The 26,610-nt window shown below is 43.1% G+C and overlaps 1 protein-coding gene across 14 annotated transcripts in view; it reads right to left on the reverse strand.

Moving 5' to 3' along the window:
- ZBTB20 (zinc finger and BTB domain containing 20) overlaps positions 1 to 26,610 on the reverse strand; it is a 750,151-nt gene that overhangs the window by 72,654 nt on the left and 650,887 nt on the right. For 9 of the 14 annotated variants that reach the window (XM_075000257.1, XM_075000320.1, XM_075000302.1 and 6 more), the window contains one exon: positions 6,445 to 6,546. The gene's annotated coding sequence lies outside the window, so the exon portion shown is untranslated. The remainder of the gene's footprint in view (positions 1 to 6,444; positions 6,547 to 26,610) is intronic. The other 5 variants (XM_075000328.1, XM_075000293.1, XM_075000276.1 and 2 more) reach the window with 1 other exon arrangement.

A 26,610-nucleotide genomic window follows, 5' to 3' on the forward strand; every position in this document is an offset into this window, starting at 1 on the left:
AACCGAGGCTTAGTACAGTGGAGAACACAAATTCCCATACACTGGATTGTAAGGAAGATATATTAAAATATGCTGAAAATATAACGGGCCAAATTCTGATCTCACTTACACCAGAGTAAAACTGAATTCTATTAGCTTCAGTTGAGTTACTTCAAATTTTTATTGACATGATAGGCTAGAAGTGCATCGCCACAAACTGCATGGAAATCAGAGAGTTTTGAAATATTTCAAATACACTTCATGCAGAGAAAGGCTTGAAAAAAAATTGAGCTTCTCCGCCCACCAAATCCCAGCATGCTTGAAATCTGGATTTCAATTCTGCTGCGAAGATGTACCTCAAGCCACACAGTCTATTGCCACGGGGCAATATATTTTAGAAACCTGAGTAAGGAAAGCACAGTATGCCATTTGTGTATGAGAGCACGTCAAACATTCACACAGTCACCCATGTCATATTTCTTACAGCCTGTAGAGAAATATCCCCCCTCTCATACCCAGTACATCCCTTTTTCCACACACATGCACACACATACACATCTGTTTCACAGAACTGTGAATTGTGAATCTTTCAGGCAATGCCACTTCTGGTTCAGCCCTCAGTAGATCTGGGACCAGGGCAGTTGGAGTGGCTGGACATATGGAGTAGAAGATATCTTTGTCCTTGGCATTTCAAAGGGCTTCAGAGATCCCGTCCATTGCTGCTACTGCAGATAAAGCAGCAGCTGGATCCCCAGTTTTCCTGGAAGCACCACTCCAGCAGCTCTGAGGACTGGAGGAAGGCCCAGCACCATGTTCAAAGGAGTGCTAAGTGCTGACTGCTCTCAGGCCCACCCCCCCATTCCACATGTGGCTATGCCCCTTCTAGGGGTGCAGAGCAGGGCTCCCACATATTTTGCCAGTGCACCTGCAGTGGCTGTCAGCCCCACTGTTTTCACTGCATTAGTCTGAGTTAAAATTTAAATGTCACCCGTGACTGAGTGGGGGGCATATGCAGCCCATCAGGGTTCTGTGTGTGGCCTGCACAACATTTTGTTTACCATTAGCAGGGTTGCAAGATTCTACTGGTATCTGTCAGTGTAATTTTTTTTCCTACTGGCATTACTAAAGCGACCCACATACGTAGCAAAGGCACGTGAAGTGAGATGCATGCCGATTCCACACTTTATCTGTGACAGCTGTGCAATCCCTCTGCATCCAATCAAAGTGCTACTACAGTTCAGCCAGGGCGTCCCACAAATTCTATATACAAATGCAGTGAGCAAAACTATCCTATCCCAAGAGACCATCTTGCAGCGCAATGAGATGAAGCAGAACAACTTATGTGGCCCACTCATTAGCCTAGTCTGTCCATCGCTGCCCTAGCTCATGTTCCATCCTCTCACATACCTCCTGCGCTCACATGTGGTGATGCTTTTCACAAGTTAGCTGACCTATCCTGGAGCACAGGCAAAAGCTCATACTAGCAGAATTCATCAGCTGTTAACACTAGCACTCTGTGCTGCTAATCCAGCCACTGTGTGCAGCTCAGGAATTAATCTGCAGTGTGGCTGCTCTCACATGGACTAGGCAAACATGAGAGGCAGTAACTCAAGTGTAGATAACTTGCGTTAACTCTGCAGTAAAGAAATAGCTTGAGTGTAATGTTGCTAAATTATTTCTAGTTCTCTTGCACTCAGAATCAAGTACAGAAGCAGACTGGAAATGTTTTAACTATATAGGCTGTGGCCCCAGTGACTCTCTGGGTAGCACCCATTTGCAATCTCTTTCCTTTCTGAATAGGCGCATTTGCTACCATTGCTCTTACGGGAGGCGGTATACTATCCGGAGGTCCTCACAACAAAAACTATTCCAAATTAGAGTGCTCTGACCCTACTCCATGAACTCAGTGGAAAGGGAAAGGCGGCAATGATGATGTTTGGCACCAGGAAAATAAGCGTTCACAGCATTACTCCTCTTCTTTCTAACTGATCAGAGTTTTCCCTGTATCTAAGTAACTTAAACATATGAGAGGCTACCATGAGGAGGAGAGCAGGTCAACAAGGGAAACATCAAAGCCAACTTAGAATTTAGAGAAAACCTACTCGAAAAAAAGAGCTCAACACTCACTTTGATCAAAGCCTACCAATGTAGGACCCCAAGTGCAAAGGCCCTATGAATGGTTATCTCCTCATTTCTCTGAACCTGAAGCCTGGACTTCTGTAGTAAGTTTTATGGGCAGGCAGCAAATTCTGAATCATTTATTACACAACATAGGATTCTCTACAGGTTCTCATTTCCTTCTTCCACAACATAAATTGGAAATTCAGAATGTGACCATGGGCACACTGTATCGAAGGGACTGAAAGACCTGGATCTGGCTGCTGCATAAACAGGGGAAAAAGGAGGCAACCATGAGGGGAGGAGCAACTTCCCTGAGTGACCTATCTTTGTATGCTATGTATGTTTGTACATCTTCCCCTATTCCTCCTCTGAGCTGGCTTCAGTGCTTAGCAGCCTTACATACTAATTTCACCTGTGGATGTCAATGTAATGCACTATTTTGGTATATATGGCTAAGTCTTCTTCTGCTAATAGATCCCAGCAAACTATAACAGCCTCCTGTTTATTGCCAGCCCAGAGTTATTCAGTTTCACAAGGTTCTGGATTAAGCCCCACGTGTGGGTGGCTTGATCCCAATGGAGTATTAGACTCTTGCTCTGTGTGTGGTCATGGTTTATTATATTAGCTCATTAATTTATTGCAGTAGTCAGTGAAGCTGAGTCAGATAATACTCAAGGTGCCATCATATTTTCCCCTCATTATAAAGGAAAACAGAGGACCAAGACAACAGGGGAAGGGATCTTACAGTAGATGTCTCTGACGTATAGAATCCTAGAACTTAAACATGGCAAAGACTTATTTATTTTAGTCAGTGCAGGATTGTATCTTAGAGTACATATAGTATTGCTTCATCTAGACTCGTTTTAAATGGCCCTTGTAATGGGGTTTCTACACAATTCTTTTGGAAGAGCCTTCAACTACCAGCGACATCTCTTGGCAAGTGTTTCACAATATCAATGATTTAAATGCTTTCCCTTCTTTTGTGGCTTTCTACTCTTCTAACGTCCACAAACTCTTCGTTGTAAGTCCACGTCTTTTAAACAAACTGCAATCATTTAGCACGTCTTTCAAACTTTACTTGTAAACGAGTCCCTCCAGCCTCTGACAGCCCCCTGCCCTCACCCTACAAAATGCCAATTAACCAAGTATTCCCCCTACCCCCACTTTTATGTATATAAGCACAGCAGTATTCTATCACAAAGGTCTAGAAGCCTGACACTGAACAATACACATAGCTACTATAAGATTTTAGGCACTGAATGTCGCTTAACATAGATTTTTTTTGTTAGTGTCTTTTAGAGGCAGAATGGATCTGAACTGATTGTAAATAGAGCTATACAGGTAGGGAGGACTACTGCCTTCCATTAGGATAACTCTGAAACCCAAAATTGCCATTATTTTGCTTACTACAACATGACAGTGCACTCACACACAATTTGCTTCCCAGCAATCCCCCTCAGTGTCTTTCAAGCATGATGTTTCCTCAGGTTTCTCCCTCACAACAAATTATCTCTTTTGGGGATTAATTTCTCCCAGAGGCATTAACATGTCACACAAGCCAACCTGGCCTCCCTCATGGATACACAATTTAGTCTGTTCAGCCGCTAGTATTTTCCTGTGTCAGCTATGGAACATTTGAGGCCTCCCTTGAAACCAACATCTGCCCAAGTCACAGTTCTAGAAATGGACCCAAATGCTCTATGTCTGAGGTTCTCTGCTTTCAGAAGCTTGTCAAGCCCATTTCAACTGATTCAGGTTATTAAAAGGATTCAATTTCTCCTGGCTACACTTCAGTCCAGCATGATCTGGAATTAGTGTACAAGACAAAGCAGCTAAGTGGTTTCTTATGAATTTCTATTTACTTCCTTGTGTCCCCATCTCAGAGCACAACCCACAATCAAGCAGCTAAACTGAGCAAAGTATAGGAAAGCCCAAAAGTAACATGCAGAGCCCTTCATACAAGCATCTACTATCATGGGGAGGCTCTGAATTGGTAAAGGTGAAGGCTGAACTCTCCAGCCCCTAGAAAAGGGGATTATTCATGGGCAGACACTGGCTCCTACTGCAGCAGAGAAAATACAGGTACGGTGCCTGCCACATACTCTAGAGCAAAGATTTTCCATGACAAAAATAAGCTGAATTATTTAATGATAAAATTATAACTGCCCCATGTGAATACACTTGGAAAGACAGGTAACAAAAAGGTCAGAATGATTCTTGCCTTCTTTAGTGCATTTATAAAGTAGGCAGTCGTAATGAAGCCATTTCCACAAGGGGTCAACCAAATAGGCCACGTAACTGTTGATAGTGCGTGTATAGCATGCAATTTAAAGGTTCTGGTGATATGCAGCAGCAGGATTCAGGGCAGGGCACGTACATCCTAGCAGGAACTAGGGTGGGGGAGAGCACGTGCTGTCACATGACACTCACGTAGTCAAGGATATATGAGCATTGCTGATAGCACTGCACACCCTAAAGGACTGTGTCTGGATGTGCTGGGTCATGACCAAGCCCTGCTCTCTGGAATACCTGCTAGTGCATTGGAGGACAATACTAGGGGACTGCTAATGATGTAACAAAGGCAGCTACTAACTGAGCTTTCACTTTCCAGACTCCAAGTATTCCTCCTAGCAGAGGCAGTGTGCCTGCCTCTAGCTACTGCCCCCACATGAGGAGGAGCTACAGTACCCAAGAACTTCACTGGCATTCCCAGTCATTGTTTGGCTTTAACACAGTTAGTGCACAGTGTGTGCGTGCGTATGCACGCATCTGCATGAGTGTAAAAGTTGAGGCATCTGGCTTTCCCTGTTTTAAAAACGTAAGAGGAAACAAGTTATTTGTCTGGAAAGTCAAGTAATTTTTAAAGCTGCTTTTACTCCACTTTCATCTCCCACCCGCATATGTGATACTCTTGCCACTCCTGATATCTATGATTCTCCCTGTATGTCCTGAACCTCTCTCAGATGCGACTCTGACCGCACGTGATGTGCGGTCAGAAACTGACAACACAAGATGGAGATATGAGTATGTTCAGTTAAAAACAAACCATCCTCACAACCCTGTGAGAAGCAGAGAAGCCTGACCATGTATCTGACCACAAAAGTGAGATGAGAAGATATATAGAATTCTGAAAACGGTACCATAAAATATGACAAGAGACAGAGAAATCTGAAAAGAACACAAAACCTGGGACTGGATCAGAAAGGCAGTGGGATCAAACCCGAGCAGGATAAAACTACAGGTTGTACCTCCCTAGTCCAGCAACCTCAGGACTTGAGTGGTCCCAAATGAGGGAATTTGCCAGATCAGAGGAGATGAAGCCTCTGGGTTTGCCGGGAGTAGGCAGAGGAGGAGGGGCGGGGGAGAGGGAGGGGACAGGGTAGGCAGTGGATCTGCCAGCAGGGCTCCCTGCCACCAGTGGGGCTCCACTCCCAGCCCACCATCCAGACCAACTCTGGCTCCCCGTCACCAGCTGGGGCTTTCTGGTCTGATAACATCTGTGGTCCTGCAAGACCATGGATGTTGCCAGGCCACAGAGTGCCAGACAAGAGAGTTTCAACCTGTCTATTGAGAGGCACAAAAACCTGTCCATTAAAGCAGGAAGCTACAGTGAGAACCAAGTCAATTTCACCAGAGCAGTTTAAAGAAAACTCACACACCTTACATTAACAGGAACAGAGATCTAATCATTACAGTTGAAAACTGTAATATTATGCCCTCCAGGCTAGCATGTAAGAGATCATTTCAGGACACTGTGAAACTACCAGAGGCAGAAAACCCACTGAGACTATCAGGAAGCTTCACTGAGAAGTAAAGCAATCCAACCAAGCTTCTGCAAAACTTCAGGAACACAGAGACCCAGTTTGAAAAGTACAGAGCTACAAGAACAATTGCGACTGACAAGAGCAGTTTAAAACTTTAATTAATTACAGGGAAACCAAACTACAACAAGAAATACACTGATTGAATCAGACTAGTAAGTATACCAAAGGCAAAAATCTGATAAAAAAGAAGAGGGCAAAACATCTCTGAGGGACATGACGGCACCAAATTAAACTTGAGTATTAGGCAAAAAGATCCTACCAGAGCAGGGCCCAGCTAGAAAATGTAAGGAGGTCAAACCACTGCTGAACTACAATATGAGACTAACACTTACCAACATTTTTACTAGTATATTTATTACCCACTTATTTCCCACGTAAATGCGTAGTGTAAAATTTAGCTTGTGTTTAGCAGCAGTGGCCAAGTGTTGAAGACTTTGGGATGGATTTTTTTTTTGGTTTTGGTTTTGCTTTTCCTTTTGCTGAAACAAGAACTTTTTTGTAGGACATAACATTTACTTACAGTGGCTTCGAAATGGTGTCACTCTTCAGGCAAATCACTCCAAGCCTTGGGCCTAGTGCAGACGTTCATTGGGGCAGGGGACAGAGGGAGGCTGTGTCTGTACTTGAAAGAAACAAAAGGAAAACAGATTAGGGAATTGTTAATAATTTAGCAAGAGTGAGAGAATTTGCTGCAAGGTTAATCAGTATTCTCTGCATCTATATGACAGAGCAAAGCCTAACAGAGCTAAATTCTGTGCTCTCTTACACCTTGCCAACCCCAGCTCTAAATGAGGCTAGATTCTGGTCCATTGTCTCCATGGCCTAACCGTTCTAAATATTTTGAGTAGGTAAGATACGGGGAATCAAGCAGCAAACTTCCACACAACAGAATTCCTTCCTGGTCTTGAAGGTTGCTTGTCATGACTGCAGCTGCATGGATCAACAGCAGAAATGCTAGGTGTAAAAGAAACACCAGTGTTTTTCCTATCACATCACCTAACTTTGCTCAGAATAGAAGACAGAAAGAGCTGCCTTTAAGCTAAAATATGAGCAAAGAGAGGAAAAGGAAGCTACTGTGCTCCTCACGCTTACTTTCAAAACAAGCAGCTAAAATAAAAGTGCCTCATTCCAAAGGCAGAAACTCCATCTACTTGCTCATTTGGACACCCATGGGTGCCACCTTAGTGACAACCCTCTCCCCCCACAAAACAGAGATATTTTATTCTTTAAGCTAACATTGGACCTTAGTAGCAATGTTATGTCTGAAATGTCTTCTCTGGAGGCCATAACCTCCTTTGAGAAGGGGGTAAACTCAGCAACCTAATATAGAATGGATCCAAAGAAAAAATTCAGATTCTATTATCCTTGATATTTGGTAGGTGCCTGAGTTTTGCAAATGGTCCCTGATTTTATAAGCAAAATCCCTAGTTTTTAGAACACTACTAAAACATTGGGATTTTTTAAAATCTTTTGTGATTAAATCCATGACTAGACTAACAGGACTGCCCCTTCTCTAGTTATTACAATTCTTTGGCAGTTGGGTGTGGAGGATGGAAGCACATCTGAAATCAATATGCAGATGAGAAGCGAAATCCTGCTCACATTATTCATGCAAGTACAGGTTGAACCTCTCTAATGGCAACATCTGTAATCTGGCATGCTTTTAGTTAGTCAGAGGACCACTTATGGGTATATCCAAGACTCCCGTGGTCCTATAAAGTTTATTTCCAGCCACCATTCCTCGCTCTCAGTGTTCTGTGCTGTTATTTAGCTCTAATTTACCCTTAATGTCTCTTAAGAGCCCAGTAAGCAGTGGAAGTGTTGGCAATGCTGCTAGCTAATATTTACTTCCCACGATCAGGCAAATTCTATCGTTTGGCACCAGGCAGGTCCTGAGGGTGCTGGACTGGACAAGTTCACCCTGTAGCACCATGGACATCAGTGTCTCCAATCCTGACCATGCTGCAGCCAATGTTGCTATTCATATGAACACAATATTTTCAGCATCACCAGTGAAGAAAAATGACTATTCGCTCTATCGACAAAATCAAACAAACCCACAGGTGAACAGAAATGATACAAAGCGTCATTGTTATTCCACAGATAATTAACATTGCTGAGCAGGTCTGAATGCATGCTAGGAAATCATTAAATCATTAAAATAATATTCAAAACCATAATCAATACAGCAGACACATTGGAATGAGTGCCTACCAACACAATTAAGTATTCTCTCAATGCATTTTGGAAAGCAATATAATAATACATTTCACAAAGAATACTTTCAGGAACAGTTTAATGTACACATTTTGTAATAATAGTTAATGGCAAGCTGGATCTGCATAAGCAGACACACTATGTACCACTTGGCAGTTACACTGCACTGAGGCTCGAGCACACATTTTCTCTGAGGTTCCAGTTTTTGTCAGCATACTTCTCCCACCACAAAGTTTGCTTTAAATTGCATATTGAAACAAATTTGAAAGCTCAATACAAAACTTCTGAACCACCACAGAACCACCTGTTTCTGAAGTGGAGCCACAACTCAGCTCCTTATTTGTTTGAAAGGTTCATGAACCACAGTGACCAACATAAAGGGTTGAATTTCTAGAATGTAATGATGCCCAATATACGCATAAGTTTCAGATTTCATTGCTAACGCTGCGTGCCTTAAACATTCCATTAATGTTATTAACTTGGGTATTACATGTATATTTATCCATATTTACACATATTCAAACCCACCTAAGTCATACTTGGCATTTTAGAGGGAGGAAGACACATTAATCATTTCACTATTTTTATGCAGCAAGGAGGTACTTCATATAATGATTTAAGAGGTGCACTGAAGTTCAGTTTCTGTGCTGGCTTCCATGAAGTTCCAAAGGGCATAAAGTCAGTGAAAAACGGAGTCCTTTATAATAGTGCTGATGATTAATGGACTCCCTTACCAAAATTCCACATAGAATCACAGAATCCTAGTGCTAGAAGGGACCTCAGGAGGTCACTGAGTCCAGCCCCCTGCCCAAAGCAGGATCAACCCCAACTAACTCATCCCAGACAGGACTTTGTCAAGCTGGGGCTTAAAAACCTCTAGGGATGGAAACTCCACCATCTCTGTAGCTAACACACTGCAGTGCTTCACTACCCTCCTGGTGAAATACTTTTTCCTAATATCCAACCTACTCCTCCCCTTCTGTAACTTGAGACCATTGCTCCTTGTTCTGCCATCTGTCACTACTGAGAACAACCTCTTCCACCCTCTGTAGAGCCTCTCTTCAGGAAGTTGCAGGCTGCTATCGAAGCGTCCCTCCCTCTTCTCTACAGCAAACTAAACAAGCACAAGTCCCTCAGCCTCTCCTCATAGGTCATGTGCTCCAGCCCATAATCATTTTTGGTGCCTTCCCCTGGATTCACTCCAATGCATCCACATCCTTTCTATAGTGGGGGCTCCAGAACTGGACACAATACTCCAGACGTGGCCCCACTAGTGCCAAATAGAGGGGAATAATTACTTCTCTAGATTGGCTGGAAGTGCTTTTCCTAATGCACCCCACTATGCCAGTAGCTTTCTTGGCTACAAGGGCAGACTGTTGACTCCTATCCAGCTTTTCGTCCACTGTAATCCCTAGGCCCTTTTCTGCTGCACTGCTACTTAGCTAGTCACTCCCCAGCCTGTAACAGTGCTTGGGATTCTTCCATTCCAAGTGCAGGACTGTTCTAAACCTATCTTTCCTTTTCTGTAATTTGTGTGTTCATCCTTGCTTGCTGTCTTATCTGACCATTTATCAACACCATTAACCAAAATTGGTGGGTCCCAGCCTAGTATTTAAATTCCACATAAGCAGATATGGTTTCTATTCTTCTACAAACACAAAATGCACAAGCAAAATAATCAAGATTTATCCATTTTCTTATGGTTACCTTTCTGGTTAACTTAACTAACAGCAAACAAAAGCTTCCAGCCAGTTCCTGGACCTGATCTTGGCTGATTCCAGGAGCTATTTTTTGCAGGCCCTCTCTCATTCAGTCCCTAACACTACTTCCCTTTACCTCACCCTCCAATTCCTTTTCTATTTCCTGTTTGGAGCTAATGAGACCCAAAAGATTGAGTGTCATGATCAGTCAACAGAATAGCCCTGCGTTGCTGTGCAGGGATTCAGCACTTGATGTCCAGATCTGAAGTTACTCTCTCTCAGTGAGGCATGATCACATGGCTCAATTTTGTAGTCAAAAGCTGATTTTCTCGATTGCCTGTGCTGGAAAGTAGCATCAAGATCTGCAAATCTTTGTTTCTTTCTGTCTGTTATGTAATCCCCAGCAAACTAATTTGTTGCTGCTGTGTGAGGCAGGAAATAATCCTGTTTATTGTCCTCATGTGGCACTAGTTTTGCATGGCTAAATGGCAGCAAGAACTTGCTTGTCATTAAAAAGAGCAGATCTGATTCTGAGCACACACAGGGCAGATCTCTTGAGTGAGGAGGGCCCATTTTTACAGCCACTTTCTGCTCTGAGACACATTTTAAATCTGGATTGTCCAGGCCAAATACAGTTTTTGTCTTTGCCACTGTTACTTTTTGGAACTGGAGAAAACTGAAAACATGTTTGGGTGATAGTCTCGAAGCAAATGCAAAGAGATGGAGCCATCCATTGTATCGTGTTCAAGAATTGTCTAGTGGCACAAATAAATAATTCTAGGCATATTGAAATGTAATGGGATGATATGCACCCTAATACGTACTGTAGACACATGCTAAGTAGGTGCAAGCAGAGCAAGGTTAAACCTGGACCCCCTTCTAGCAGTCAGCTTTTTGCACCAAGATAGACGTCTGTGTACATTAATGCAGGGGTGAGCAAATGTGTTACTTCGGGCCCCACTTTTCATCCCTGCAACTGTTAGGGGCCCCCCAACCTGCCTAATGTGATCCAAACCAATGGAAATTTCAGTTATGTTCATATGAAAAAAACCCTTTCCACATGTGTAAGAAAGTAAGTATGTAGAACGTAAACACTTTATTAATTTGTATATAACTGTGAATACACATGCATGAAAACAGTAACAGATTTCAACATTTTTAATGAGATGGATAAGCCTGAGACCCAGCAGTCAATCATGCTACACTCCCCGCTTAGGAAATTTCATGCCCCCCCGGATCTTGTACAACAGAGGGCAAAACTTGACCCCCCCCAAAAACATGAGATCTCAGCAGCATGGGGTACCCTGTAAGAAGTCCAGAATGTTGTTTATTTTTTTAAACAGGTACAACTTTAATAAATACTACCACAGAAGGGAAACTTATTTTTCCCCCATCCTCCTAAAAGCAGTGTGTATCCATTTCAGACATGGGGGCCTGGAACCCAGACATTATTTCCTCTATGCATTGGATATTTGTAGATAAACCATTTGAATGAGATACTCTGGGATGCTGCTCTCGTCTGGTAAAGGCCAGTTTCTCATAAATACATCTTTGCAAAAGTACTGGAGGGAAATACTTTCCCTCGAATCCCAAGGGCTCCTGTTGAAATCTGGAAGAGCAATTCATGTTTATGGTAAAGGCTGCGTCATGTTTCCAGTATTTGTCATACAAATAAGTAACAGAGGTTTTGTATCTATTTCTCTCTCCCTCTAGCCACCCTCCTTTATCTGACACTAACACTTCACCATGCATAAATTGCAATGCTTTGCTTAAAAAGTGGAATTTGCACTTAAAACATAAATCCAGACCCCATCACAAAACACGGAATCGTCATTTCCCAGAGGACTAGCAGACCTGAGAGGAGAATTTATCAAGGGGTTCCTGTGAATTTTTGTGCACCTCTGTCACTGATTGAACTGCCTCTCAAGTACAGGTTGAACCTCTCTAGTCCGGCACACTTGGGACATGACTGGTGCCAAATGAGAGCATTTCTCAGACCACAGGAGGTCAGTGTTGTTCAGCAGCATTCCTAACACTCTCACTGCTTACTGTACTCTTAGAAGACATTTAGGGGTAAATTAGAGCTACATAACAGCACAGAACACTGAGAGCCAGGACTGGTGGCTCGAAACAAACTTCATGGGACCACAGGAAACTTGGCCACACCCACGGTAAGTGGTCATCCGTCTGACTAAAATGATGTTGGATTCCGGATGTTGCCGGATGAGAGAAGTCCACAGTAGAGAGGTTCAAACTATAGTATTCACAGTCAGTTTAGTATTCTGTTCCATGCTGCAGTGAGCAATCCCAGTTCAAGGTCTCCCCTGTCTCAGAGCAGGGGTCTAAAAGCAAGCACCTTCTCCTAAAATCTCAGAGCATAATGATCCCTCCTGCAGCAACATGCTCCTCGCCATTGTGTCAGCCCAAAACCCAACTCAATACCGTGCTAGAGGGCACCAGAGATCTAGGCTTTCATTTGTGATAAAAAAATCGAAGGCCCGGCTATTTGTTACTAACAACGATCTCATTGAGTCCAAAATTATGCATGGGTGTAGATAAGAACCTCTCCCCCTTTCATTCTATGGTTAATATAGAATTGATATGGTTTTCTTTACTAAAAGATTCAAATTTTGAAAATATATTATAAATTGTATATTAAATCTCATCTAATTATCTCCCGCTATGTTTCTAAAGTGCCTACCAGTACTGTATTTGAGTTGCTCACAAAATTACAAAGTGTATAAACATTTCTTATTGACCTATAAAAGTCAGACCTAAGTGAGAAAAATATTTGAAGCCTGATTCTGGTTTCACTTATGCAGATGGAAATAAGGAAGAACTTTCCTGTGTGGAACAGAGTTACACCTGTGTTAGTCCTCTGAGGCAGGGATATTTTTATACTTGCATTAGTACAACACTTGGCACAATGGAGACCCAGTCCTGAAAAGGGGCTTGGGGTGTTACCCTAAAACATGTATTTACTACTTCTACTACTAAAATCACTGAAAACTTGGAAACAGCCCATAAATTTTTTGCCAGGAGCCAATGCTAAGACATTGTCTTGTGTGCAATTGCAGGTTTCAGTGAATCAGATGTCTGTGATAGGAGTTCAAAAAAGGAGAACAAGGTCACACAGTGGGCCCTGGGGCAAGGCAGGAAGGGAGCGCAGCTCCATGCTCCCAGAAGGGCAGAACGAGTGGGGCCTAAAGCAATCATCCCTCAGCACTGCTCAGACCATGGCCATGCCACCCACCCCACACTCAGAGCCACAAGGACTGGCGCTGCTGCAGCGTTTGAAAGGGGCCCAGAGCTTTGGCCACCGCCGCTGCCAAAGAAGGAGCAGTGGTGGCTGGAGCTCTGGGCCTCTTTGAAATGCTGGGCCCCTGTGCAACTGCCTATCTTGCCCTCCCACATCAGTTGGCTTGATGTCACAGACGGAGTTAAAACTAAAGAAGAGAAAAAGCTGCCATTCGGGCATTTTCAATGCCACAAGCATCCTTGAAGATGAACAGTGCAATGCGAGGGCAGCTGGTTTGTCACCAAGAAAAGTATTTGGTCAGAGTGACATTGCTTTGCAATTGCTGTCAGCAGAGAACAAAGGTGAATCCATTGCCAGAAAACAATCGCCACCACCGATGCTTCTGCCACTGAAATATGAGTTGCCATCACCGCACCCACTAGAGACCAAGAAAATGACTATGAATTAACATTGTAACAGTAATGTATCCATCCCATCCACTGCTTTGGCTAGTTATGACAGATGAGCTTCATGAACATTTCATTGCCAAGGAACCCTGTCAAAATATTGGTGATTTCTTCAAATCTGTTCAGCATCCTGGAGATGTCAAATGAAGTCTGAAAGAACATTATTTCTGAGGCAGAACAAAAACAATGCAAGCATCGTAGAGAATGGCTGGTCTAGTCTTCACACACCAGTTCAGTTTATTGCTATGCTTGCAAACTTTTCAGCACATCCCCAAAACAACAGGCTCTTAATGCCATAGGTGCCCACAAAAGGAAGAATTCCTCAAAGAAGAAAAGATCTCCAGTTCACCTTGATAAGGGGCTGCAAACTGACAATTGATTTTCACCTGCCTATGTTCACAGACTGAACAAGGTAACAATAAATAGCTTTTGAACGATGAACATGTCTCTTGGCAACTGTCCTGGAGAGAACAGTCAGAAGTGTGTACAACACTTAATATAGTAAGGTTTGGTCCTTTTTGGTTGTGATAAGACCCGTGGGTTCTGACTCTTTCCAGTTATTTGCACCCAGCAGCCTGGATTCATCTTTCGCTTGCTAAGGAAAAGAAACTGCCTGGTAATTGATCCATTCCTAAGTTTCACCTTACAGTATCATTTCACCAGTACAGCTGCAATACAAGTCATAGTCATCCCTGGTGTAGTTCCACCGACATCAATGGAATCACACCAGGTAGGCATCTGGACTTTTCAGATCAACCTGCCGCAGATTGTTAGAGAAGAAAAAGAAGGAAATTAAAATCTGGATTCAATATGAATCTTCATCTACTCATCTGTTTCTAACACACCAATCATCAGCATATAAAAAAAGCTGGGAAATACAAGAATTAAAAATATCTCAGCATCATTTTGGTAGATTTCTCCTCCTCCCTCAGCAAGGTTTTAGGAGATGGCTTTATTTGGTGGGGGATCCCTTTCAGGAGGCAGAGAATTTGCTAACTAATATGAGCTTATGAGAAGGACCTGCAACTATTCTGGTAACCAATTTTTCAAGACTTTGACAAACGTTGCACAAAGTGTAGCTTGTGATGTATCATTTGAAAACTCATCTTTTGATAAACATTACTATCCTGGTAAAATAGGTGCAGCAACGTACTTCGTAAAGTTATACATTTCTACTGTACAACACTGCTATGACATGCTCCAAGTTTAAGAAAAACAGGCCCAAACCAATTTTTCTGGAAGGAAAGACTAATGCCCAGCCAAGGAGTCATTCTGCAGCAACAGGAAGGTGCAAATAAGAAATTAACACTTCATCACAGGGATGGGTCAATAAACACATTCACAAGAGAATGATTATTGCTTACAACCTGTCTGTGGGTAATCCTCAAAGAAAGAGGGGTGGCATAAGAGACACAAGGGCCTCCACTTCATCTCTCTCTACCTCCGTCTCCGCTTATGACAGCAAATCTCCCCCAAAGAGCTGAACTAAGGATGGGATCCAAGGCTGAAAGGAAACTCAGCCTGTGAAATTTACTAGTGTATGGGGGGACAAAACGTTTTGCTTTTAAGTTCATTTAACTTGTTAAAGTTAGGCATTAGCTTGAGTTCTACTCATTGGGTTTTTTTTGTTTTTGTAATCAAGACCGACTTTTAGGCCTTGTCACTTAAAATTTTGTCTTTCTGCAGCTAATAAATATATCTTATTGCTTTAGCTTGAACAGTGTGTTTGGATTGGAGCACATGGGAAACTCCCATAGGGAGAAGAACACTGGTGAATATATTATTTTCCTCTGATGAAATGATAAAATTTTCTAGGAGGTTGTATGGTTGAGCAGTATGCTGGACCATGCAAGATGCACATTTCTGGAAAACAAGACCGAGACTAGGGATTTGCTGCCATTGTCTTGTATGTTATGTATAAGTAACTGGCCATAACATTCATGTACTTAGCTGCGAGTGATTTTACATGCTAGGAGCTGTGTATGAACTGGCCAGAGGTGGCTGGTTATACAGCACATCAGTGTAAATGGCACATCAGGTTAGAGAATTGAGGGAATGTAACTATTCAAAAGTCCAGACTGTACCCTGGTGAATGTCACAGAGGGCCCATTTGAAAATAGGTGTTTGCAATGTGCTCTAAGAGGGGCAAGGCATAAGCTCTCCCTGACCTTGTGGGGTAAGGAGATTATAACCAAACATTCCTTTGCCGAAAATGTCTCACCCTCAGCTCCTGAGGGCTGCACACTACTAAAAATGCTAAGTTATACATGATGTTAATACAGCACCTCCAATTCTCCTGAAAGTCAACAGCTGTACAATCTGTAACCAACTCAGCAAAAAGATTAGGTAAAAAAAAACCCAACAGCAACACACTTCTCCAGATGTCTACAATGCTCTTCCTGTATACCTGATGATCCCAGATTCAAATTACACAGCTGAATGCTCATTTAATTTATATCCAAAAGGATTAAAGAAAAAAGACATGGGATCCATGGTGAGAGAGGGGAAGTCTGAGCTGTGGCTCTTTTATCCACTGAGGGGTAACTGACTGCGGTCTTGAATTCTGAAGATTTGGTCAAAGAGTTTGGTTCATGAAAAGCACAGAGAAAGACACAGTAGACTTCCTGTTTCACACTTCAGTGACAAAACACAAAGTTAAAGTTTTAGGTGAACATGTGAATTTATTCTAAACCATTGTTTAATCAAACTGAAGATTATGCATATCTGTGAAGCACTGCATTTTAAATGTCAAGTCATTGTGTACAATAGGTCCCAACGCGTAATGTATATTTGTGATAATTTAATATTTAATTAAGCTAATGAAATAACTGTCTCAACACAGGATTACTGGAATACGTCTAAAATGTATAGATGTCAGCTCAAGCTGCCAGGTGAGGATCTGGCTTTCAAAAACCCTGTATGTCTGGTAGGAAAGGTTGGATTCAGAATTTGACTGCAGGCCTATTTTTAATGAACTCTATGAGCTACTTTTCACTTCCCTCCTGAAAGTAAGTACAGTGTGTCCCACACAGAATGATCGCTGAATATTAGTAGGTAAAGGATCTCTACTGCAAATGTGTCACAGGGCTGATGTGCCCCAGCCCCACCTGAAGTAGGGAGGCCATATTGACATTCCCCTGTCCCACTATCATATCTGGGATGCTGTGGACTATGACCTAAATCAGTTTCTGTGGTCCATTTCTAGATCAGCGCAGCATAGGGGCCACAGACAATAACAGTGGCCCCCTTCTTCAGGGCAGTGAGGCCCAATGGCCAGAGTCCATTACAGCAGCCTTTGCTATTGGCGCAGTGTGACTCAATGGCCAGGGTCAACCACTGTGTTGCCCTTGCCATCAAGACAGCACAGCCCCATGCCCAGAGTCAGTCAGCACAGCAGCCCTTGCATTCAAGGTAGTGCAGCCCAATGGCCAGAGACAATCACAGTAGCTTCTTTCCCTCCCACTTTGGGTCACACCCGGGGGCACTAAGGCAGAGGGGTGGCCTGCTACTGGGTCTTGCGGGGAATCCGACCACAACATGCTGACTCATCCGGGTTGGAGGTACCACTCTGTCAGCCCCTCTGGGTCACTTCCTACCCTTTGTCCTGGGGTTGTCATCAGTGTTTTGCTTGGGTCACTGGGCTCCTCGGCAAAGTGGACACTTGTGTCTCCCTGGGCTGTGGGCTCCGTGGTCAAGCAGGGCTCTCCACCCAAGATATCAGCAGTTCTTTGGAAGGAGCCTCCATCACAGGTACTTCCTCTCACGTGGTCCAACCTGACTGAGCAGGATTAGTGCCTTTTATATCTGCTTGCCAGATGGAGCATGCCCAGCAGGGCTGTGGGGGAATGGCATCTTCCACTGAAACAATGGGATGAATCTGCTCAGCACCAGCACAGGGCTGATGTGCCCCATCGCAATATGGCATACGTGCATTAGTAAGAATAAAATAATATAAATATTTCAATTGTTCTGCCAGTATTTGCCAGTCTTATTCTCTTGGGGTTTATTGGAGTTCAGTATTTAGCTCTCGCCTGTGCACATTAAGGGATATTTCTCTGGCTATTTCAAAAGACTTTGAGAAAAACCAAAGGCAGTTGCCCCTACTGTTGGGTAAGTGCTGCTAATGCACAAGTGCTGTTTTCTGAGCACTAAAAAGACCATTTCCAACAGCTTAATTTCTTCCCCTCTGACAGCAGAAGTTACTAGAGAGAATGCTTTATATATATTTTGCTGAAATTTAGAACAGTCCTTCAGGTGCTGCAGGGAGTGGTCCAGGGACACTGGATGTGGTTGGTTGAGGTAACTCGTTACTGCAACATTTGCCTTTCCCCGAAAGCAGCACGAGAGGAAGTCATTTGAGTGTGTTTGATATTGTTAGGAGAATGGAGTATTTGTGAACCTATCAGCAAGAGGCTCTGAGAAGATTGGTGCTGGATCAGCTGTTAGGAAAGCTCATCCCCCTCAGGTGCAGCAGTTATCACCGCAAACAATGACGTAGGTGAGTGGAGCTCACCTCTCCCAGAAGGAGACGCCAGAGAGAACAATGAGGAAGTGCTGGCTGCAGGAGCGCTCACAGCCATTTTAGTTCTGATCAGACTTCACAATTTACTTGAATGAAGAGCGTTGGCAGAAGTTTGAAGCTATTCCAGATCTCAATTCTCCTGCACAGGACTATAAAAATGATGGAGAAGCGTTACCTACAGAGAAGCCAAAATCTGTCTTGGTTCCAGCCTCCACCAGCGGAGAAGTAAATGAGAAAACAGAGCGGGAGTGCTAACTCTGCTTACAGAAACTTCAGTCTCAAACAGTACAGCACAGACACTGTTGGGAACAGTGTAAAGAGTGCTGGCTATGGTCTATTGTCACAGCTCCTGCAGACTCAGCCTCTCCATGCCGAGGCCAGTGACACAGACACATCAACTCAGCGAATCTGGGAGACTTCAAGAGATCCAGAATTAGCAGCAATCTACACTCCTGATAACCCAAGTGCTCTGCTTGAGAGGCAGAAGGTAGCAGGAGAATGGTTACACTCAGCCGACATTGATTTCTCCAGCCCTTTGTCTGTGTCTGCTTTCTGTCTCATTTGGAGGTGGTTACTGCTACTACAAGTAGCATGAATCATGTCTCTGTTAAAAAACAGAGCTTCAATTGTCTTACATAACCCCTGTTAGCTGAACATCTAACAATAGCAAGACATTTCCAGGTAGAGAACCTGTCTGCCTCCCAGACATACACACATTCTTAGTGCCTCACTACAGGGAGGGAGCAAAGGTGATTTAAAAAAAACAAAACAAAACAAAAAAACCCCAGAAAACAAAAAAATAAAAAACCATGCACAATAACTATTCTGAATTACAGGAGCTGGTGACTATTATTTAAAATGCAGCTCATATATTAAACATCCAACGAATTAAAATCTAATGTGAACTACTCCTTGCGAAAACAGAGCACACAGAGAAAGCCAGTTCCTCTGAACTTGAGATAAGTTTGAGCTGCAAAGTTCATATTTGGCTCCTGATCTGAAAGCCTGACTGTGTCTGGATCTGTGTCATTCTACCCAGACAAGCAACTTCTGGAATTAGTCATTCTGTATTACTCCTGGGGCTGGGGAGAGGGTTACAAGTGAGAATGTCACTTTGACGCAATGTTCCCAGGGCTTATTTTAAAACTAAAGGTAAGAAATTCAGGAAATTCACAAGTTTTTCCCATCAATCTTATTTCTGACCCACCCAAAACCCTCTGCATACCTGCATGAAATAGCAGAATAGGTGATCCTCATCAAGAGCCTGACCCAATGCCCACTGAATCACACAGTCTTTCCACAGACTTGTATATTGAGTTTTGGATCTGGCTCCAAATGCCATAAAAGAAACGCAAATCTGCCCTTTGAAAATATGGGGTCAGCTGTCTACTTGACACTCCATCTCTCACGTGCACTCTGTTCAACCATTCAGCCAACAGCAGCTACACAGAGATCATTGCTGCAGCTTGGGATTTGAATGAGAAGTGAATGTCATTAGTTTGAGAATTAAAGATCTGCAACCTAAACTTACAATTGAGTAGGATGGTGTACTTATTGAAGTCTATGATTTGGGATCTGGCACTTCTGTTTTTTTCCCAGCTTCTGACAAATGGTTAAGTTGCTTAGTCACTCTGTGCCTCAGTTTCCCTACATGTACCTGTACTAAGACAAACCCCATTCCTAAAGTACTCAGACTACATTAATGCTTGTACAGCATCTTTAGGTCTTCACAGTAAGTGGTCAATATTCAAAGCATTATTTCAGCTCCAAAGTAGTTCTCAGGAAGGTAGTGGACAATTATCTAGTGTGAGTGAAAGCTCACAGAAATTATAAATGTTCAGACTATAAGACTAAAATAAACAGGTTGCCTTTTTATGTTCTGCTGGATATTGTACCATCTGTACTTTTGTCTATTGGGACAAAACTTAGCATCTGATTTGCCATAATGGAGCACACCATGGGGTCCATCAAATCCAGTATCCTGCCTCTGGTAGTGATAATATTTGATATTTCAAAGTAAGTCACAAACACCAGAAGCCATAATATACTGCACTTAGACTGTAAGATTATTGAGGCAGGGTCTCCTTCTGTTCTGTGTTTGTGCTGCTGCTAGCACTATGGGTCCTGCTCTATGATTAGGGCTCTTAGGTACACAGTAATACAGACAATTCGAAGTAATAACAACAACAGCAGCTTCTTAATAACTGCCCAGATCTTTACAATGGCATGTGGTCTTCATCACTCCATTTCAAGAAAGGCATATCAGAATTGAAAAATACAGAAAAGGGCATGATAAGGGGTATGGAGCAGCTTCCGTACAAGGCACAATTAAAAAAGACTGAAACTGTTCAAATTAGAGAAGAGATAACTGAGGAGAATTATGACAGACATCTACAAAAGCATAGCTCATGTTATATACCCCTCCACAGCACAGTGACCATGGGTCATCGAATGAAAGCACAGAACACTATAATTGGAAGGGACCTCAAGATCTCATTGAATCCGGTTTCCTGCCCTCTTGGCAGGACCAAGCATCATCCAGACCATCCCCAGTAGGTGTCTATCTAACCTGTTCTTAAATATCTCCAGTGATGGAGATTCCACAATCTCCCTAGGTAATTTATTCCAGTGTTTAACCACCCTGACAGGAAGATTTTCTAAATAATCTAAACCTCTCTTGCTGCAGTTTAAGCCCACTGCTCCTTGTCCTATCCTCAGACACCAAGGAGAATAATTTTTCTCCCTCCTCCTTGTAACCTTCGAGGTATTTGAAAACTGCTATCATGTCCCCTCTCAGTCTTCTCTTTTCTAAATCAAACAGGCCCAGTTCTTTCAGTCTTCCCTCATAGCTCATGTTCTCTAGACCTTTAATCATTCTTGTTGCTCTTCTCTGGACCCTCTCCAATTTCTCCACACCCTTCTTGAAATGTAGTGCCCAGAACTGGACACACTACTCCCACTGAGGCCTAATGAGCACTGAACAGAGTGGAAGAACGACTTCCCTTGTCTTGCTCTCAACTCTCCTGTTAATGCATCCCAGAATCACATTTGCTTTTCCTGCAACAGCATCATCCTGTTGTCTCACATTTAGCTTGTGGTCCACTAGGACCCCTAAATCCCTTTCTGCAGTACTCCTTCCTAGACAGTCACTTCCCATTTTGTATGTATGAAGCTGACTGGGTCTTCCTAAGTGGAGTACTTTGCATTTGTTCTTATTAAACTTCATCCTGTTTACCTCAGACCATTTCTCCGGTTTGTCTACAACTGGATTTAAAAAACAAAATTCCAGGAGTCTAGGTCCATCAGTGGTTCCAACCCAAGATGGTTGGGAATGCAACCATCTTGGCTCTCAGTGTCCCCTCAGCCTCTAACTGGCAGACACTGGGAGGGGCAACAGGAGATGGATCCTGTGGTGACTGGCTCTTTCTGTTGACTCCCTTTGTAACATCTGGTAATTGCTGCTGACAGGATACGTGTCCACACGGACCATAGGACTGACTCAGTGTGGCTCTTCTTATGTTCTGATTGAATAATAATGCTCTCAGAGACCAAATTCCTGCAGTTATCAGTTTGTAACTTGACACGACATTAGGTTGTACTGGATTTCCAAAATAAACTCAGACCCTGATCATCGAAACTGCTCTGTTGTGACATGTGTAAGGTGGGTCTGAGCAATTAATTTTGAAAGTGGATTTTGATCTGGACTTTTCCTGACAGGTCCCAAACAAGAGAATTTGCTGGATGAGGGGAGGTCCAGGGCTTTTGCCTCTAGACAGCCCTGTGCTCTTGGGTCTGCTGCGGCCTCAGCCTCAGCCTCACTCCCCCAGGACTCCAGCTCCACCTGGGTTACCTGGGGCTTTGGCCCCCGATCTCCTGGCAGCTGCTACTCCCCAGCTGCTGCTGTGCAGGCGGGGTTCTCCTGTTTGCAGCCTGCTGCTGCAGAGCAGGCAAGGGGCTCCTGCACTGGACATAGGTCCAGCCTAGTACTGTCTCTTCCTGGAACATCTGTGTTCCTGATGCACCATGGATGTTGCCAGATGAGAGAGTACTGGATTTCAGAGGTGTAACCTGTATCTCTCTTGGGACCTATGGGTAATATGTGATATAGCAGGTCTCAATATTGTAAAAACAAGGTGGTGCTGGAGTTATCAAAAGCATCTGAAACAGGGATGGGCCTGAACCCAAACTTATGCTGAGGTCTTTACAATTGAGATATGGGTCCAAAAATTCCATTGGATCAATATCTCAAAAATATTTTATGCAACAAATGCCTTTATTTTTCACCTGATGACAAAAAAGAAACCAAATGTATTTTGCATCCAAAGACCCTCACTGGACAGAAACAAGAAAGTTCAGATGAAAGGGTTTCAACAAAGGCGTTAAGACACATGAAAACAGCTTCTAAAATTACATGCAAAACCATCATGGTTGCACTACCAGTGCAATGCTACAATACCTAGCAATGCTACTGAGTCTAACGTTTGCTCGAACACATTAGCACCGAGGAGATGAAGGGAAATGGAGGAGGTTTTTCTCTTTTAGTCTTTGGCCGTTCATTGGCTCCACAGAGCCAGCCAAAGCCAGGTTATTTGTTCTGTGCACATGTACAAACTTTAGAGCCCACTGAATGTTTTCAGTGCCACTGATGTACACTGCGGCAGCTAAAATAATAAAGTCACTGGTCCAACAGAGGACTAATCCCTCATCCCTGTACAAAGCTGAAGTAAACATACAAATTTCTCTATTAAATCTGGAAAAGGGCAGGCAGGATGGAATCTTCTCCTCCAGGCTGTTCTGTGGCTGCTAATTCAGCCCTTGTTCTGCAGTAGCCGCTAAAGTTATTTCCCCTTCTCCCTGACACATGGTGCCCTCCCTCTCACGCAGCCACCCACAACCTCCTGCACATTTAATAATGAATCATCTATTCATGATCTGATCCTGTCACTATCCTTTTATTCCACTATGGATGGTGCACCAGCAGAAGACAATGCTGCAGTGTGCAAGCAGTTCAGATACACTGCCTACGAACAGCAACGAAGGGTCCTGTGGCACCTTATAGACTAACAGAAAAGTTTTGAGCATGAGCTTTCGTGAGCACAGACTCACTTCATCAGATGCTGGGCTTGGAAATCTGCAGGGTCAGGTATAAATAAGCCAGAGCAAGGGTGGGGACAACAAGGTTAGCTCAGTCAGCAAGGGTGAGGCTTACTACCAGCAATTGATCTGGAGGTGTGAACACCAAGGGAGGGGAAGCTGCTTCTGTATTTAGCCAGACATTCGCAGTCTTTGTTTAAGCCTGAGCTGAGGGCGTCGAATTTGCAAATGAATTATAGCTCAGAAATTTCTCTTTGGGGTCTGGTCCTGAAATTTCTTTGCTGTAGGATAGCTACTTTTAAGTCTGCTACTGTGTGGCCTCGGAGATTGAAGTGCTCTCCTATGGGTTTTCGTATATTGCCATTTCTGATATGTGATTTGTGTGCATTTATTCTTTTATGTAGAGACTGTCCAGTTTGCCCAATGTATATAGCAGAGGGGCATTGCTGGCACATGAGGGCATAATTTATATTGGTAGATGTGCAGCTGAATGAAGCCACGATGGTGTGGCTGATCTGGTTAGGTCCTGTAATGGTGCTGCTGGTGTAGATATGTGGGCAGAGCTGGCAACAAGGTTTGTTGCATGGATGGGTCCCTGAGTTAGAGAGACTGTGGTGCGGTGTATAGTTGCTGGTTAGGATTTGCTTCAGGTTGGCAGGTTGTCTGTGGGCAAGGACTGGTCTGCCTCCCAAGGCCTGTGAAAGTGGGAGATCATTGTCCAGGATGGGTTGTAAATCCCTGATGATGCGCTGTAGAGGTTTTAGCTGAGGACTGTAGGCGATAGCTAGTGGTGTTCTGTTTGTTTCTCTCTTGGGCTTGTCCTGTAGTAAGAGGCTTCGTTGCACGTGTCTGGCTCTGTTGATCTGCTTTTTCACTTCTTCAGGTGGGTATTGCAGTTTCAAGAATGCTTGGTAGAGATCCTGTAGGTGTTTGTCTCTGTCGGAGGGGTTGGAGCAAATGCGGTTATATCTTAGTGCTTGACTGTAGACAATGGATCTTGTGGTGTGTCTGGGATGGAAGCTGGAGGCATGAAGGTAGGCGTAGCGGTCAGTGGGTTTACGGTACAGGGTGGTATTGATGTGGCCATCGTGTATTAGCACTGCCTAGGAAAACTCTCTAAAGCCTGTTCTCGTCTTCCTTGAGCTGCAGATTCATTTCCCAACTAGATCTCTATTACATGTCCTATACAAGAGAAAAAAAGACCCAGAATTTGGCACAGCAAAACACCACTCAAGTGGCTCACCAAACTTTGTAGTCCCGGAAAGGAGTGGACCATGTCAACACTTGGGCAGATATGGATCCATTAAGAGCACATAATGGAATCTAGTGGTAATAGTTTCAAGGAGTTTAGGATTCACTTAGAAAAGAAAAAAAATGGTTTATTTGATGCCTTCAAAAATTGTGCTGAGGACTGATGGATGCTAATAAGCAATGACTGATTTTCATGCAAATTCTGTCCTCAACTACAGCCATACAACCTTGATAATAGGCTTGGATGGGTGTAATTGATATAAAAATTCAGGCCAATAGCTTCATTTGTAGTAAAAAAAAATTAAATGCATAAAAAGGATGCTTTACTGCACCAATTTTCATTGCAAAATCTTGAAGGAGCCAAGGAAGTAAAAATTCCTCAAAAGCACACTGGGCTGTAACTGCAGATGACTTGTATTAGGCAGATGTGGCCACAGGATTGCATTATTGACCTGAAGCAAGGAGTATGCCTTTTTTGCACGCACTGAAAGGAACTTTCTTCCACTGACTTGTGATCTCCGTGTCAGGCAATAATACATTCAGGTGTTGGTTACTGTGCTATTGCATACAAATTGAGAGAAAAATGCAGGAGAGAAGCTTATGAAGCTTGAGCTGGGACATGAGTTTATGAATCTATAACACTAATTTGGGAATAACAAGGTTAATCTCTTTATAGGCGATCATAGCATTATGTCCAGAATGTATTCCGCTCCTAGATAGCTTGGTACACATAGTCCCTAGAGCATACTGACAATTTTTCTTTAGCTTGAAGTTAGTGTAGCAAATTGTCACGAGCAACAGAGTGAAAGGTTAATAAAAGTTAGATTCAGGTTTACAAAGCCAACTGGACTGGCTTCAAGTAGACTTGAAATATCAATGCATCTGGAAAATGGAACTTGCCATTGACTGTTCTTTACCATCTGGTCTCAAGAACACGTTCTGCTTGAGAGTTGCACAAGCAAAGAAAAAAAAAGCATTCAAACAACTTCCTGTACCATGCTTTCAGACACTTATAATGATGCATTAGAAACTAAACCAGCTAAATACGTGCAACTGTGCTTCAGTCCAGATGACTACGTCTTATATAACAGCCACCTCTGGCAGAGAGAGACATTGTAAAAGATTAGGACACAGAGCGTACCTGGGGTAAATACTGTGTGTGCGCGCAAGGCCTGGGGGCAAGCTTTGCTTCTATTTCAAAACCCCCAAATCCACTATGGAAACCAGAATTATGAAAGGTCCTACTATGGTGTGGTTGCAAATTAAAAACAATATGATTTGTTGCATTCAGGGCTGCAAAGGGGAGTTTAACTGAAATGGATGTCAGCGTTGGGTTGTTTGTTTTCTTAAAAAGCTAACTGAACACATTTTGGATTAAAAATTGATTTTAAGCAAAAAAACCCAACCCCTTTAAAGGTGTGTTGCTTGCTTGGGCTGACTCAATCAAGAATAAACCCATGGAAACGAACTTCCATGTAAGATAGCAATATTGCCCATGTATCTAACCTGGTAAAAGGGTATGCCCACGCTGCATACCTGACAGCAGCCTAGCCACGCTGCTACAACCAGGCACCTGCAAGATAAACAGCATAGCTGCTCTTTGCCAGTAGGAGAGAACTCTCCTGTGGGCATCATACAACCACTGCCAACAAGAGGCAGTAGCTTTGTCGGTGGGAAGAGTGTCTCCTGCTGACAAAGTGCTGTTCACACAGGGACTTCTTGTCATCAGAATCTTTTGCTGATTAGGAGTGTATTTCCACCCCCAATAAAAAAAGTTTTAACAACAAAAAGGCAATGAAGCTATAGCCTAAGTGTTATAGGAATCATGTCATGGGAACATCCCTCTCTCTTGCTTTCAAGTAACTGAACCAATGAAATCAAACTGAAAAGTGTGGAGGAAGCCATTATCAATGTCAGCACAGGGAAGATGCATTAGGACAGAAGGCTACAATGAAAAAGAACATGTTATCAAATGACTGAAGTTTGTATCTTGTCTGGTGCAACTTTTGAGATTAAAATCAGTAAGACTTTCCTCATTGGAATTGTTGGGAGACTTGCTTCAAGTTGGTCTACAATGAAGATTTCTGCATTGATGCTATTACATTGGTGTAACTACATAGCTGCAAAAAACACCCATACAGCTATACCCCCAGGCATGAGCAACATACGAGGAAAAAAAGAAACTAATTCTTTAATC

This window comes from Carettochelys insculpta, chromosome 1 (assembly GCF_033958435.1).
Source record: "Carettochelys insculpta isolate YL-2023 chromosome 1, ASM3395843v1, whole genome shotgun sequence".
Lineage (NCBI taxonomy): Eukaryota > Metazoa > Chordata > Testudines > Carettochelyidae > Carettochelys > Carettochelys insculpta.